General features: G+C 33.9%; 1 protein-coding gene across 2 annotated transcripts in view; it reads right to left on the bottom strand.

Annotated features, from left to right (window-relative positions):
* LOC128227231 (uncharacterized) overlaps positions 1 to 15,867 on the bottom strand; it is a 45,619-nt gene that overhangs the window by 5,501 nt on the left and 24,251 nt on the right. The window contains exon 1 of one of the 2 annotated variants that reach the window (XM_052937540.1): positions 7,674 to 7,801. The exons of the other annotated variant lie outside the window; for it this stretch is intronic. The gene's annotated coding sequence lies outside the window, so the exon portion shown is untranslated. Of the gene's footprint in view, positions 1 to 7,673; positions 7,802 to 15,867 lie in introns of those variants that run through there. 2 annotated transcript variants of the gene reach the window in all.

Genomic DNA, 15,867 nt, shown 5'->3' with positions numbered 1-15,867 from the left:
TTGTAACTTTGAACAATCATTGTATGCAGTACTTATAACCCTATAATGTACAAAACCTGTTACCCCATGGACAGAGCATCTTTAACCAACAGGGCCATTGTAACTTTGAACAATCATTGTAAGCAGTACTTATAACCCTATTATGTACAAAACCTGTTACCCCATGGACAGAGCATCTTTAACCAACAGGGCCATTGTAACTTTGAACAATCATTGTAAAAGACAACTACATGTCAGACTACATACAAGATGCTAAGGAAGTAGTTTGGAAAAATGAGAATTATTTTCTCCGTCTTAATTTGTATGCATTAGATAACTCAATAAATGCAGCAGTTGACCATTCATATATTGTCCTCTGTCACTGTCCTGATAGCTCCCTATCTCAATAGATGCAAAAGGTTGTAGGTTCATGATTCCCTGGCCCAATATGCCATACAGAAAGAAGATGTTGAATGTAGAATCAAGAAGCTTTCTTTTCAGGCACTTCAAATTGAATAGTACTGGACATTTGGAATGCAAAGAATTTGTTGGATTCGTAGGCAACATGTATCAGGTGTTGCAGTACATTTGGCAAGTACTTTCACCACCTTTTTAGGTTGCTAAATCAGAGTTTGAATAATTCTGAAAACTAGATGTGCCTTTAATTGCAGTAATTTGAACTCATAATGTCGATTAAGCTGGTTAAGCAATACTGCAGTTCCTTGGTATGGGGATTGCTTTATTTACTTGAATAAACAAACATTTTCTGCTTTGGATAGTACAATGTATCTTTGATTTGGATTATAAAGTATAACTTATATAAATAAATATATATTCTTAACTTTTAATATGTAATTAGACAATTAGTTAATTTTTCAACCGCGCACCAAAACCCGGAATCTGAATACACAAGCTAATGCATCAGTCATAATCAGATAATCTGGTGGTTAAGTCCCCACCAAATGCACCCGCACCCAAGGTACATTAGGTTAATAGGTTAAGCCCCATCAACACTGTATTTTCCGGGAAGACCCGGCACTGCGGGGCCTACTGAAAGGTAAGAACTCTGCGAGGCCTACTGAAAGGTAAGAACTATCCCCGGTAAACCCCCGGATGTGGGAGCCGTGGTTTCAATTGACTGGTGCATAATGATCCTTGTGATCCAATCTCATGCCAAGACGATTTCTGTTCTAACATTGCCAGGTTAGTTATTCTTAAGCATAAAAAAGCCTGGACAGTATTTGAGAAAGACTGTTGTGAGGTTAAATCTTCATTACTTCACTATTCCACAACATAATTGGGTGATAATGGAAATTTATTGAATATTTTGATTTCAATTTTGTTCCCTAAACGCCACAAGTCAACTTATTAATACAAATTAATTCAATTCTATCTCCACAATATTCGACACGGAATAGTTAAATAATACTCAAAAGTTACACTTGTAAATTATATAACCAAATACCTTTCCCTCAAATATTTCACAAATTTATATTGATATATCAACAACAATGTATCACCATACTGTATCTCTGACTGATTATTGATTTTCATTCTTGGCTAGAAAACAAAAAGTGAGCACAAAGCGTCTTCAGAAAAAGAACTTGTAAAGTATGCATCAGTCAATTGTAACCCCCCCCACAGTGAACTGCAGGTACTTTGACTTACTTTCGGTCCAGCCAGTCCCCGGTAAAATCCCTGCCCTGCGGGAACGAACTGGTGGTAAAATCCCGTGAATAACCCCGCACCCCTGGGATCTAAGGTAAGAGCAATTCCCTGATATAATTTGCGGGAAGACAAAACCACCGCAATCTCCCGGCTTTGCGAGGACACTAGTTCAGGCTTCCATAACTTTAATGTAGATATTTATATTTTTTTATGTTTACAACACATTGAACAAGTCCAAAAAGGTAATATATAATGTGTTCGCTGAAGTTCTTTAGCTACGTGGACACCTGTAAGGTTTAAACACAGCACTTCCCCATCACCCGGTATATCCCCAAGGGGCCGTGGTAACAATTGACTGGTGCATTATACGAGAGGAAATCAAAATTGAGCAGGCAAGATTGTTTTACCTACAGCGATGGTTTATCACAATGTCATTGAACAAAATGTACTTACACTGAGAGTAGCTCCAAGACTTTTCTATGCACATAGGTAAACAATCATCTTATTCATAAGCCTGATGCTGTGCACATATTAATACATTTGGCTTCATTTAGAATGAAACTTCATAAATAAGTATGCGCATATTTGATATTTTTTATCTCCATTTTGCAAAATTGAAATCACTTGATTTTATCAAACGAACTTGTGCTGCTTGAAAATTTACGTGTCAAATTAAAAATGCTACCCACGGTAAGTTGAAAATAAATCCGTTTGATGGTGGTAATCATTCAATGGCGGCTTTATTGATAAATTTCTTCAATAAAACACGTATGAAATTCACATCATCAACATCCGGAAGTAGAGATAACATACATGTCTGAATCATTCGCCGCTCTGATCAGAGTAAATGAGGTCAATACAGTAGACTGGTACCCTGATTTACTTTTCCTCAAAAATATAAAGTTATACAGGTACGCGGCATATGGGTTTTAGTTAACATTAATAGTATATTTGAACAATAAATACCAAAAATCATGTTTTGTTTGAAAAAGTGCTTAGTGCCATGCAATGATTAGTTAAAAAATAAACTTTGTATCGAAAAGAAAATATCGCGGAAACATGCAAATTATGTCCAAAAAAAAGAACAGGGACCGACTTCGGATATCGTTTTTATAAATAAATACCAACATTCTATACAAAGGATATTAACAATACTTTTTAAACAAACTTTCCTGGTTGTTTTCTACTTAGGCCGCACACTTTAGTCGCTTTACGTATGAATTCACAAGACATTACGAATGCGCGATGGGCACCGCGGTTATCTGATACTGGTTTCTTTTCGGATAAAAGAGAAAGAGGGTACCAGTCTATCAATACAGAGCATTGAACGGAAAAATTTCGATGCGTACTTTTCCAATATGTTCATATTCTTATTGCATTTAATCTGACCGTATGCAAGAATATTCATGTAGTTAACCCGATTAACTCACTCGCTACGTATGACTTTCTTGTGCTTCATTAAAAGAACATACGGTTAGCTTAAATTGTTAGGAGAACTATTTTTATTGGATTTTTTTCATTGTAATCAGTTCCGGTACTTCTTTGATTATTCAAATTCGCTAACGGCAATCCAATCAAAATACAGCGTATGAATACATTACGTCAGTGAACCCCCAGATGCAGCTTGAAAATGCAGACATCACGGTTATGGCTATGAACTAGGCCACAAGTGCCCTAGTCCAAAAATTCTTTTTAGCCTTAAGGCAATAACGAAAAACAACAAGCTATACTCGGCGCTGCTCAGCGGCAGTGGTTATTTCCCTTTCCAATCGACTTTACGTTTTTTGAACATTTTCCACCTAATAACCTCTTAAAATGAGGTATTTAATGCGAAATGAACTCATTGGCTGCCATTCGGGTTGTGGGAGGTACATGTTTTATTTGATACTTAGCAGTTTTACCCACATTCAATTCATTTAATAAATAATATTTATCAATGATCCTATTCAGCTGTGTCTTTGATGTATAGCATCAAAATTCGTATTGCTCTTGTATTGTTTACGATACTTTAAACCGGAATATAATACAAAGCCAGAGACGCTAATCACCACCGCTAAGTCGGTATGCGACCTAATAAAAAAGTATTTGATTTCGCCAAAGTGCTTCCATGTCTGATATTTAACCATAAATTTGTTATTTTATTATTATGCAAATTCAAGTTGCAGTAATTCATTGCGATTCATTAACAATACCATTTTTCACAATATTTGAATAAACGAAGGGTCTGTGCTTATAAGGTAATACACAATAACAAACCAAATATGTGCTACTGAAGGGCTTATCTATTATGGTACGATACGGTCTTGCGCGTGCAAGTATGACTCCTTGAGGTTGCTAATACTTTTGAATTCTCTGTACACTTTTTACAGCAAAATAACGATGATTGTAAGTAAGAACAATCATTAAAAAAGCTTGATTTACTGATAACAATGATTTAAGTCACATTCATACAGCATTTGCTGTTTAAAGATTTAAAATGTTATTAAAGAGTCTCGAGTAACTGTAACACTGGAACGGTTGGATATGAACGTTTACAATTATTAAATCAAAACCGGTTTAAATGCATGTCAAATACTTCATCCAAAAGTTGTTACCTAATTCAATCTCTATTATAGGAAAAACTATATATATTTCGTTTGCGGAGAAGAACGTAAACATTAACTAGTGCTTATCTAGAGTGATGCAAACGTTCTACAAGATTTATTCGAAATCAGAAACAAATTCAATAACACAATGAAAAAGACAGGGACAAGCTAAGAAGACGTTAATTCGAAAAAAATAAACCCTGCTTAGTGGCACAAGGCAAGGGCCCAAACTACAATGAACTATAGACACAAATGATTAATATCACATACACAAATGCAAACACCAAAAAATAATTACACCACATATAAAAGTCATTTTACCTATTGTCACGAAAAAAATGAACATGCCTGAAATAAACATTTATTTCATTTTTTTTGTTTAGTATGTGTTGTCATATAACATGATAACGTAATTTGAAAGATTACGGTTATACTTAACATGCGACCTTTTTCAAAAAGCAATTGACCACTTATTTTTTATTGAACTGTATTTAATATATGTCTCATGGAACTCTCATGGAACTATGCATGTAGTAAGTTCAATAGTTGAGTTAATTTCATTTTTTTAGTTTTAAAACACGTTTGGCTTTTTGTTCTATTGGGCATTTGGTGTTTATTGATGTAAAATAGAGATGGAAAATAGCATCCTTCCGATTATCTTATATATTAATAAATAAGTGATTTGATTCGACTGTCCCGAGGATAAATAACAGGGCCAATATCGAATCACCTTTGTATTGACAAGTTTATTAAATAACTTCATGCACTTAAAGGATTCAAGTTTTAAACACTAAATCTATTAAAAAAACTATTAACGTTTTAATACTGACTATAAAACAAAATGACTGCCGTTTCCGAAATTCCAGCTGCGAATCTATATCATGTTTTGGCCTTGTTTAATTAGCCAATACGATTCTTAAAAATGCGCGCTTAATATCTTTATCACTTTTCGGCCCAGGGTCGCTAACTGATATATATATATATATATATATATATATATATATATATATATATATATATATATATATATATATATATATATATATATATATATATATATATATTGGCACTGTTGTAGGAGGCCTTTGTATTATTGGAAGAGGCAAATGCTGTGTTTAAGGGCTAATAATTAATAGTTATTTAATAAAATCAGTTATTAAACACCAAGGAGGCCTTTCAGGAAGACGATATACATGCCGATTAAAATGAGATTAATATTTGCTTTACACTGCTCTCAAGACTATTAACGCAGGCATTCAACTTACGGTAGTATTCTTGTCGGTTTAATGATTTGAACTTGTACATTAATGTGAGTTAGCCAATAATTAAGTTCATTGACATGTAAATAGCCTCAGTAGTGGATGTGTTTGAAATTCACTTGACAGCTTGTACATTTTTCGTTTTTTATCACTAAAATGAATAAGTTCTGCAATTAAACCCAAATTACATTATTTTCTGTTAAGGAAGGGTTTTCTTTAAATTCTGTCGTTTCTCAATGCTGGAAACCCTTTGTTGGTTTTCTGGCATGCTGGCAAGCGATTTGGTTTATAGGAGAAGTAATTGTTTGTCTGAGATTTTTGTCTTCAATGTCCTTGGTCGAAATTAGCACTAATCCGCTTGTAAGCTATGCGCTGCATAAATGCCAAATTTTAAACTGTAACAAGGCTTCTTGGTTCTTTATAGCAAGCTAGTTCATCCTAATGTTGTATTATTTAAAGTCAGCAATAGGAAAGGAAATGTTTTGTTATATGTTTTCCGGTGGTTTACAGAGATATATCAGTGAATTAAATTAGTATTTCTTTGTTTTGAACAGTGAAAATATCAAATAAATATTTACTGTTTTGAAACTTAAGCCGGTGCTTGGTTCCAAATCAAACATCAGCGTACTCAGGGCTGGCACACAATATCTACAACGTCATTTCCGAAATGACGTAACGTGCGCTTAGAATTTGACATATTTTTTGTAAAAATGACTTTAAATTACATGTTTAGGCACAAACTATAAAGACATAGTTTGTTTCAGTGTAGGATATAGGAGGTATTATATTGGGACGCTCTTCACGTGACTTTTATCACGTCGAGGTCGGTGTGTAAACACGTATCCGAACGAGACGTGATGCAGGTTACCAGAAAATCGTTATATCGTAATATTCCGTTTATTATATACCTGCCTATTTAATTATTCCTATTTATTTTTCCTTTTAAATTTGAGTAAAATTACCGCCATCTGTCAAATAAGCCTATGAATTGAAATGTTACGTTGTTTTGTGAAATGGAGTCAATGAGGCTACTACAGCGCAAGGAAGTCAGAAGTTACAGATTTCCCTTTATTGAGCAAATTAAGAACAAAATAATTCAAACATCTTAGCAAAATTAACAAATTACTAGTACGAAAACAATTATTTAATGACACAGCACAAAAACAAAAACACAAAAACGGTACTAACTTTACGAGTATACACTAATCGTAATTTCCTGTAGACGAAAAACAAAGTAAATATTCGTGGGAGTTTTTGACGATCATAATAATATTATGCAGAATTGAGGGAAGTTCGTGAGTCAATCGCTATTTCTATCGATGACGCGAATTCGCCTTCTTCTTTGTATTGGCGAGTTGCTCAGATTTATGATAATAAACATAGATAATGCAACAATTTATGAACTTCAATGGCAAACAACTAGTTCACTGAAGTAGCTGTCTAGAAAGATTTGAAGTGCTCTCTGCTTCTTGCTTATACTCTTGTTTATTTTAAGAATCATGTTCTTAAATATTTACATGCCTTTTGAGCGTGAGTAAAGTTAGATATATTAATGTAATTACAAGTTGGCAGATACGGAATCAGAAACGGCGATCAGATACGGAGCTTTCAATACGGCGTGCTGTATTTTCATTGTTGGATATGGAAAAGGAATTTGATGAGCATAGTATAAATCAATTTATTATATGCTCACCTTTAGTTTATAGAGATAAATCAATGAAATCTATCTGATATTGACTGTAGGGAACAGTGGAAATAGCAATTTGATATTTCGCAATGTTTGGAAATTTATGACCGCTCTCGGCTCCGGATCAAACGTCAGCGCGCACAGGACTGGGACAAACTTTTAACGGTGTCATTTTCGAAATGACGTTACCTTCGCATACAAATTGGCGCGTTTTTTTTGAATTATCAATACAAAATTCAATAGTCATTATTATCTTAAAAGATACAAACACTGCCTATTCTGTTTAAAATAACAATGCTTAAATATTGCCTGTTTCCGATGAATGTCAAATCATAACCAGAACAGTTACAAATCAATATACAACAGTATAAATCCGTATTATTAGGAATGTGTGACGTGACATTTTAAGATATTGTAATATAAATAACATGTATTTAAACTCCGAATGCAAACATATATGATGCAAACTAATTCTATACATTAACATGAACGTACCTGACATCAAACTTTAAACGAAACAAAGCTGTCAAATGCAATTTAAAATACAACACTTTAAGTATCCTGTGTTATATCGAACTAATTTCAAGTACTGTATTCCACGTAAATGTTCACTTTAAGATTTTAAATCACAAAAACAGTTTTATTATAGCCATACTAAAAGTTTTATGTTTACCTCCGCTTAATCTATGACTCAGCAATCAAGGTTTTTATTACGGTGAGTATCTTTTCTTTCATTTAAATAAACATAATAAATTATCAATTCAGCAATAGGCCTAATATATCGTATATCAGTAATAAAGAATACCCCAAAAACTATATAGCAAAAGATAAAATTTTGTGACATCTTTTCATGAAATACTGTTACTTTAAAATAGATTAACAAGGAAGTTGGCGCGTTTGAATTAATTTAAGAAAACCGTCAGATAATGAGAGGAATATACCTATGAATATGTAGCACAGGTTCAATTCAACCGAGGATATATAAAAGTTAATAAATGAAGCTATTAATGTGGAGAAAGCCAATCAAATTTTACATCGTTTTTACAGCAATTATTTAAGCTATCAGAGCAACTCTGATACACATTGGTAATGACTCATAACATCATGTTTCATAATGATATCAAATGTTAAGGTTGACATTATGACGATCTTTCTTAAGATATATAGTATATATTACGTGCACAAATGCTTTTATCCGTTAGTATACAGTGGATGGTATCCAACGATTTTGTTGACAATCTGCTGACCATCGGCCTGACAGACGAGAGCTTGGATATGCAGCAGGTTTCAGCATCCTCATAAAAAATCTTAGTATTTACTGTCTACATTCGTATATCCATAGAGAACTTCCTCATATATACCAAGTCGGTTAAATATTGAAAATGATAATAAAGGTGTTGTAGTCGAAAGTGACTTAATATTATAAATAGTGTGCAAACAGGTGTGCTGACTTATCACCAAACGTGTTTACACTTTATGGTGTATATGTCGTAGACTACCAATATGTTTTTGTCCATTATGTTAGAGGAAGAACAGACCGAGGCACGCAGTGTCGAGGATGTTTTTTCTCTGAAACAATGGACTGTTTTAGGCGTTTCGCGTACTTAAAACATGTAAACAACGAGGTTCAAATCATGAACTTATTGGCGATATTGTCAAGTTATTGGACACTGTCCCCACCATTGAAAATATACTTACCCGAGTGAATCTCAGGAAATCAGAATAATTTTGCGCTTATTTTATATAAAATTGTCAATAGTTACTATTGTCATTATCTAACAGAATCATCTTCAAAATGAAACCGCTATGTATATATTTACGTGCTTAATGTGTTATCAGTGTGCATTATTAGACAATAACGGGAATCTAACACATGGTCACTCAGCGTGTACGGGAACTTTGTATATTTTCCCTATAATATACGGGAATTTTACACGCCAGTATATTCATCGTTTACAGGAATGGTATAATCCCGTATTTTCAAATAGTACGGAAGAACATAAATTCCAGTACACTCAACATGTACCGTGTCGTACATCCATCATAATAGTATAAGTTTTAGTCGTTAGTCAATCCACACAGCATTGCCGAATTTATTTATTTGTTATCAATAAGACCTTTTTTAATTTCATCAAAAGCTGTTAAAATCCATTAAAGCATTAAATGTTCTACAAAGGTGATTTTTACTATAACACTCCTGTTTTTCTACGTGTTTTTTAAGTCAATGGTATAAATGTTGTTCATATCATATAAGCTATCAAATTAAACACCAAACGACCTAACTAGATTACAGAATTTATTTCCTTTTATTATTACATTTGTGTACGGTTTAGTACATAGCCGTACATCGAATCCAGTATACTCAAGATGTATGAGTTATATCAATATTTGGGCCAAAACACACCCAAATATTCAACATCCCGTACACTTACCGTACACGTTGGATGTACGGTTTTCAGTACATTCCCGTATATTAAACCATTTTCCGCAGTGTCAGAGACGTTTATCACCTACGCCTGGTCGGTAAATGGCCTTGTCCAGTTTATTAGTGATGTGGTTTCTTGATCTTTTTAAGCTTAACTGCTTTCATAACAAATATAAATCAACAGAAGTTTGTTATTGTGTTCATAGATGCAAATTTATGATGCAGTATTTAATTTCGTCCTAAAACAGCATCCGGATTAAGTTTGCAAATCCGGAATTTTTGCACTTATTTTTTTTATTTTTCACCCAATGTTTTTTTTTATTTTTGTATTTTTAAAATGTGTTAGGTAATATTAATAAGAGATATTTTTTGTTTCCTGAAATTTAATTTAGAAATATGTTTTTTTGGCATATAAAGTCAACTTTTCCAATGGGAATCCCATTGGAAAATGGCCTTCCCATTGGAAAATGGCTTTTTCAAGCTTTTCCAATTGGAAAACTGGCTCTATTAAAATTGTGGGAGAATTTGGAACATATTTTTTAAAATTGAAATTGACTGTTTAATTAAGAATATTTTACACTAAAAGGCATTTGTTTGTGAATCCTTCCCATGAGTGAATCTTTCCAATTGGAGGATACCACATTCAAAGTGGGAAAGCATGAACATTGGAAAATTCCAATTGGAATATTTGGTTAATGGGAAAACTCCAATTGGAGAATAAAGTTCAGTTTTAAAATGGGAAATTTCCAATTGTAAGGACATGTAGGATTTTGTAATGGGAACATGTAGGAAATGGGAATAAAGAAAAATGTTGTCATATTTCTGTATCTGTATCTGTATCTGTATGGGTATGTCGTAGGAACCAATTCAGGCTTTAACACGACGGGGGGAGTGCGCAAATTAGTCACAAAATGAAATTCTATTCTTAAAAGAGTCTATTGATGTTGCATTCACTTGTTCTTCACTGAGGTTATTCCAGTCTATCACTGTTCTAACAAAGAATGAGTTTTTAAAGTTTAAGGTATTTGCAAACACTGGTTTATAACACTTGCTATTGTTACACACTGATCTTTCTACAATATTATCACTGATATAGTCTTTATAATTTCGTGTTCTGATAGAACGTCTATTGCCCTGAGGAGAGAGATACTCCCGTATGTTAATGGCCGGTACTAGCCCTTCCACCACCTTATACATGAAGGTCAATCGTAGCTGTTTACGCCGATCTTGGAGGCTTGGTAGTTCTAGTTGTTCTAGCATAGATGTTACGCAGCCTGCGGATCTGGATCTGTAGTCGTTGGTGATGAATCTTGCAGCCTTTCTTTGTATCTTTTCAATTTTCTCGGTTTCAGATTTAGTATAAGGGGGTCCATATTCTAGCTTTGATCGAACTAGTGCTAAGTATGCATTCTTTCGACATGATGTTGGACAATGGTGTAAATTTCTTCTTAGGAAGCCGATGGAAGAGTTAGCCTTTTTGCAGATGTTGTTGATGTGAGTGGACCATTTCATATCTTCTGCGAGTGTAATTCCTAGGTATGGGTTGACTTGAACTTGTTGTAGAATGGAGCCGTTGATGTTATAAAAATGACTGGACTTGGATTTGGAGCTTAGAACGAAGCATTTCTTTGAGTTGAATCTCATTCCCCATGTAGAAGCCCATTGGTGTAAACTGTCTAGGTCTTTTTGGAGTAATATATGGTCAAGTGTGCTCTAACACTTGTGTTTTTTTAAAGCATTAATTAGCAAAATGACACTTCTTACAATGTCCTTACCTGTCAACTGTCGACTCATCCATATTCCTCATCGCTGTTATACTATACAATGGTTAGCATGACGTCTAACCATCGCATTGCTTCATAAACCCTGTATCAGATACTAGTACAATTTTTTATCCGATTGAAAAAAGACAAACCAAAAAAATCCATCTTTCATCAATGTCACAAAAACGCTGTCGTTAAGCTTGATTACAAACATCTTGTCATTTAACCGATTATTTTCAAGGTTAAAGGCAACTAAAATTTGGTCAAGAATTAGCATTAATGAAGTTCTTTGAAGTCGAAGATATAAACTTTTTTACACTTCTATCTTTGTTAAAGACTGTTGCAGATTCTAGAAACAGACTATACTTTATATCTTTATCTGTTTGCATGCTGAATATTCCTGGTCAGTCTGTTGGTGTACATTGCGTAGTGTAGTTCATAATAAATAGTTAGCAGGGGCGTACCTGAAGCATTTTGAAATGTACGCCCGTACACTTGAGAGCGGTGAACAAAAGTTAAGGTATTTCTATATTCTGGTCCCAATATGATATATGGGGTTGGAGCGGGAATAGTCCATATAAACAGACGCTTCAGAGTCTTTGACGATTTTTGTGTTGGCGACTCTACGTTAAAGGGAACACAATACATATCCAAATGCTAAAAAACGTTCCCTATACGCGCATTATTGTGGCTAGAGCGGTACCGATATCCCCTGACGTGGGACTTTTTTACTGGCCGTTTCGCGGGAACCTTAATTCATTTGTACGCCTGATCGTACTGGAGTATGCCTAGGTACGCCCCTGGTTAGAGCACACTTGTGTTTCTTATTTATTAAATCACATTAGTGAACATAGAAAACGCACACTACAACAAGGAAAACAAAACAAAGACCACATGATTATGTTCATATATTTACACAAATTATAAAGGAGTCGGAGAGGTGATGGGTAAAAATAGTGAAGGAACGACTCGCCATACTGTCATTATTTCATGTACATTGTGCTATATGAAATTATTCTCGTTCACCAGAGTGATGGTGCCATGCGTTCCACATTTGATTTATCACTATCAAACCTCTTGTAAATGAGAATGTGTGAATATGGTGTTGATAAATCAATTAATGGTGTAGAAAATAAACATTTTGAATTTTGAAAAAAAGAAGCCTGAACTTGAAGAATACTGTCATGACTGATGAGATGCAATGTGCCAGGCCGCAAAAGTTTTATCAGTGAACATATTAACAGACAATTAAGATATTACATTCAAACGGGGAAAAGTAATAAAAAAATCTATCGCTGTCGCTAAAGTAATGCACCAGTCAATGGTAAGCATGCCCCCCCCCCCCCCCAGGTCCGGGGGGACAGTCGGTGGTTTTGTGTTCACGCCAAAATAGCGGGGAATTGACTGTGTAGCTCAAGTAATTTGGTCGAAGCACTAGCAGTTTAAGCGCCCGGCGTGCGCCACCTCTAAAATAATCAAAGTTTACTGTTTTCATCAATATCGGAGAAACAAAGGTAATAAAATACGCTCATAATGCACCATTTCTGACTTCATACATGAGGGAGTAACCCCAAATTCCCGTAAAACAGTTTATGCCATATACTTTCGGTTCTGAGGGAGGAGCACATGTCAAAAGTTGCGCCCCTAAGTTACTACCCCTCTAACATCAATTCCTGGATCCGCACCTGCGATGTGCCATGTTTCCGCAACCTTGGAGATTTAATAAAAACGCTTCAGTTTCTGGGGCTGTGATTACGAAGTTCGTAATCACTGCTTCTGCTGTAATAAACCAAGATGATACTTGACTTCTACTACTACAAGTTACCTACATTCACGTGCATTATTTAGCACGTTATTGCTATGTGTTTCACAAGATTTATACCCTGTGTACTGCTAAGATTTAGCATTCTCAAACATTTATTGTTGAATAAGATTTTAGCTGATTTTCTATTTGTCTGAAGATGATGAAATACATAATCTTATATATTCAACCTCAAGTCAGTTTCCTAGTCTGAATTTTGAGAGGATACAAAAAGTATTCCTGGTGGGTACAACCTTTAAGGTAAAAGACAGACACAAATACATGCATGCCATGTTTTTGAGAGGCTTTGCAGTGGATTTTAGTCTGAATTCCAGGGAATATTGGTCTAAAGTCCAGCGGATTTTGATCTTAATTCCAAGAGATTTTGGTCTGAATTCCAGGGGATTTTCGTTTAAATTCCAGGGGATTTTGGTCTTAATTTCAGGGAATTTTGATATTAGACCAAGGGATTTAATGAAACTAAGCGCAATATCAACATTTATTATTTAAGACTAAATACAGAAATCTGAATGCATATTTACTTATATTTATTTAATGATCTAGAATACATACAATAAAAGAATAAATAATACATTATGAAATAATAATCAATTGTCAATGCATATGATAAATAAATAATACATAAAAAAACAAGACAGAATTTTACAAATTTTACTCAGATCTGTATTATAAGATAGCACAATTTGAAAAAAAGAGAAAAAAATACTTTTATTACTTAATTAATTGCTTAAACAATAAACATACATTTTTTCCATCCTTTTCTTTTATGAAATTCAAAAGCCATTGCATTACTCTTCATATTGACAAACAAGAAATAAAAATAGTTCATGTATGTAATCATCTATTTGATTTAATTTAAACAATCATTTGATATCAATATAGTTCAGTTCTTACAAATCATGTAAATAATTTCACTTCCAATAAATTGAGAGTTAATAAACAGTCACATGCCAAAATCCTTTTATTGGACCTTGTCAGATGGAAAGCTATTATTAAGGACCCAAGTGATGTTTGTTCCTGCATCTGAACTGCCATTTAGAAATTTTGCATTGAATGTTACATATTTGGGTTAATTAAGGGCTATAATCCCTGTTCTGACAATTTTGAAGATAGAACTAGTTATTGACTGGCTAAAAGAAAAATAAAAAGTGAGGAATATAGGCAATGTAATCTTTACAGATATACAACAAGAGCTGTCACAGAGACAGCGCGCTCGACTATTCCGCCGCTTTTCAGTGTAAGGATTGAAAAGTTTTGGCGAAACATGCATGGATCACTGTTAGATTAGATTTTAATGCAATACATGATGTGCGGAGATATTAACATAAATGTGGTTATATGCAAAATTTTTACGAGAATTTTTCAGTGTAATAATAAAGGGCCATTATTTGCAAAACACAGTTATCTACAGTAACTTGATTATTCAATTAGATTGGGTGGTTGAATACCATTGTATAAAGTCTCAATGCAATACATCAAGTAGTTGCTGAGATATTATCCTATGTGTGCTAACATGCAAGACCTTAACCAGAATTTCTAAGTCGCATAAAAAAGGGGCAAAAATTATATAATATGAAAGATAGAGTTATCTTACTTGATTAAATAAGAAGGTTAAATGGTTGGGAGCCTGTGTCTGTAAAGTTGCAATGCAATACATGATGTATTTGCTGAAGCATTGACTTAAAAGTGGTTACATGCAAAACCTTAAACAGAATTTCTATGTTGAATAAAAAAATGGGCCATTATTTGAATTTAATGCAAACTAGAGATATCTTACTTGGTTATTTAAGTAGATTGGATGATTGAGTACCATTTTATAAAGTCTCAATGCAATTCATCCAGTAGTTGCTGTGATATTAACATATGTGTGCTTACATGCAAAACCTTAACCAGAGTTTCTGAGTCGAATAATAAAGGGCAATTATTTGCATTAAATGCAAACTAGAGTTATCTAACTTGGTTAATTAAGTAGGTTGGATGGTTGAGTACCATTGTATCAAGTCTCAATGCAATACCTAAAGTAGTTGCTGAAATAATAACCTATGTGTGCTTGCACAAAAAACCTTAACCAGAATTTCTAATTCAAATAATAAAGGCCAATTATTTGCATTAAATGCAAAGTAGAGTTATCTAACTTGGTAAATTAAGTAGGTTGGATGGTTGAGTACCATTGTATCAAGTCTCAATGCAATACCTAAAGTAGTTGCTGAAATATTAATCTATGTGTGCTTGCACAAAAAACCTTAACCAGAATTTCTAAGTCAAATAATAAAGGCCTATAATTGGCATTAAATGCAAAGTAGAGTTATCAAACTTGGTTAATTAAGTAGGTTGGATGGTTGAGTACCATTGTATAAGTCTCAATGCAATACCTCAAGTAGTTGCTGAGATATTAACTTATGTGTGCTTGCACGCAAAACCTTAACCAAGGGGTGACGCCGACGCTTGGGTGAGTAGTATAGCTCTCCTTATTCTTCGAATAGTCGAGCTAAAAATGATTAACATTTACTCGGAAAAATTGAATATGTGTTCGCGAAGACATGATTGTGTATATACATGTATCGTTAATGACGTATATTGTGCGTTGGTCGTATTTTTGTTTATTTTCACCTTTTAAGGAAACTTTCATTACATATTTTAACAATAAATGATATATAAAGAAAACAAATGTTGTTTCAG

The sequence above is a fragment of the Mya arenaria genome, chromosome 3 (assembly GCF_026914265.1).
Source record: "Mya arenaria isolate MELC-2E11 chromosome 3, ASM2691426v1".
In the NCBI taxonomy this organism is placed as follows: Eukaryota; Metazoa; Mollusca; class Bivalvia; order Myida; family Myidae; genus Mya; species Mya arenaria.
Note: the sequence above shows the minus strand (reverse complement) of the source record. Positions and strands in the feature narration are given on the sequence as shown.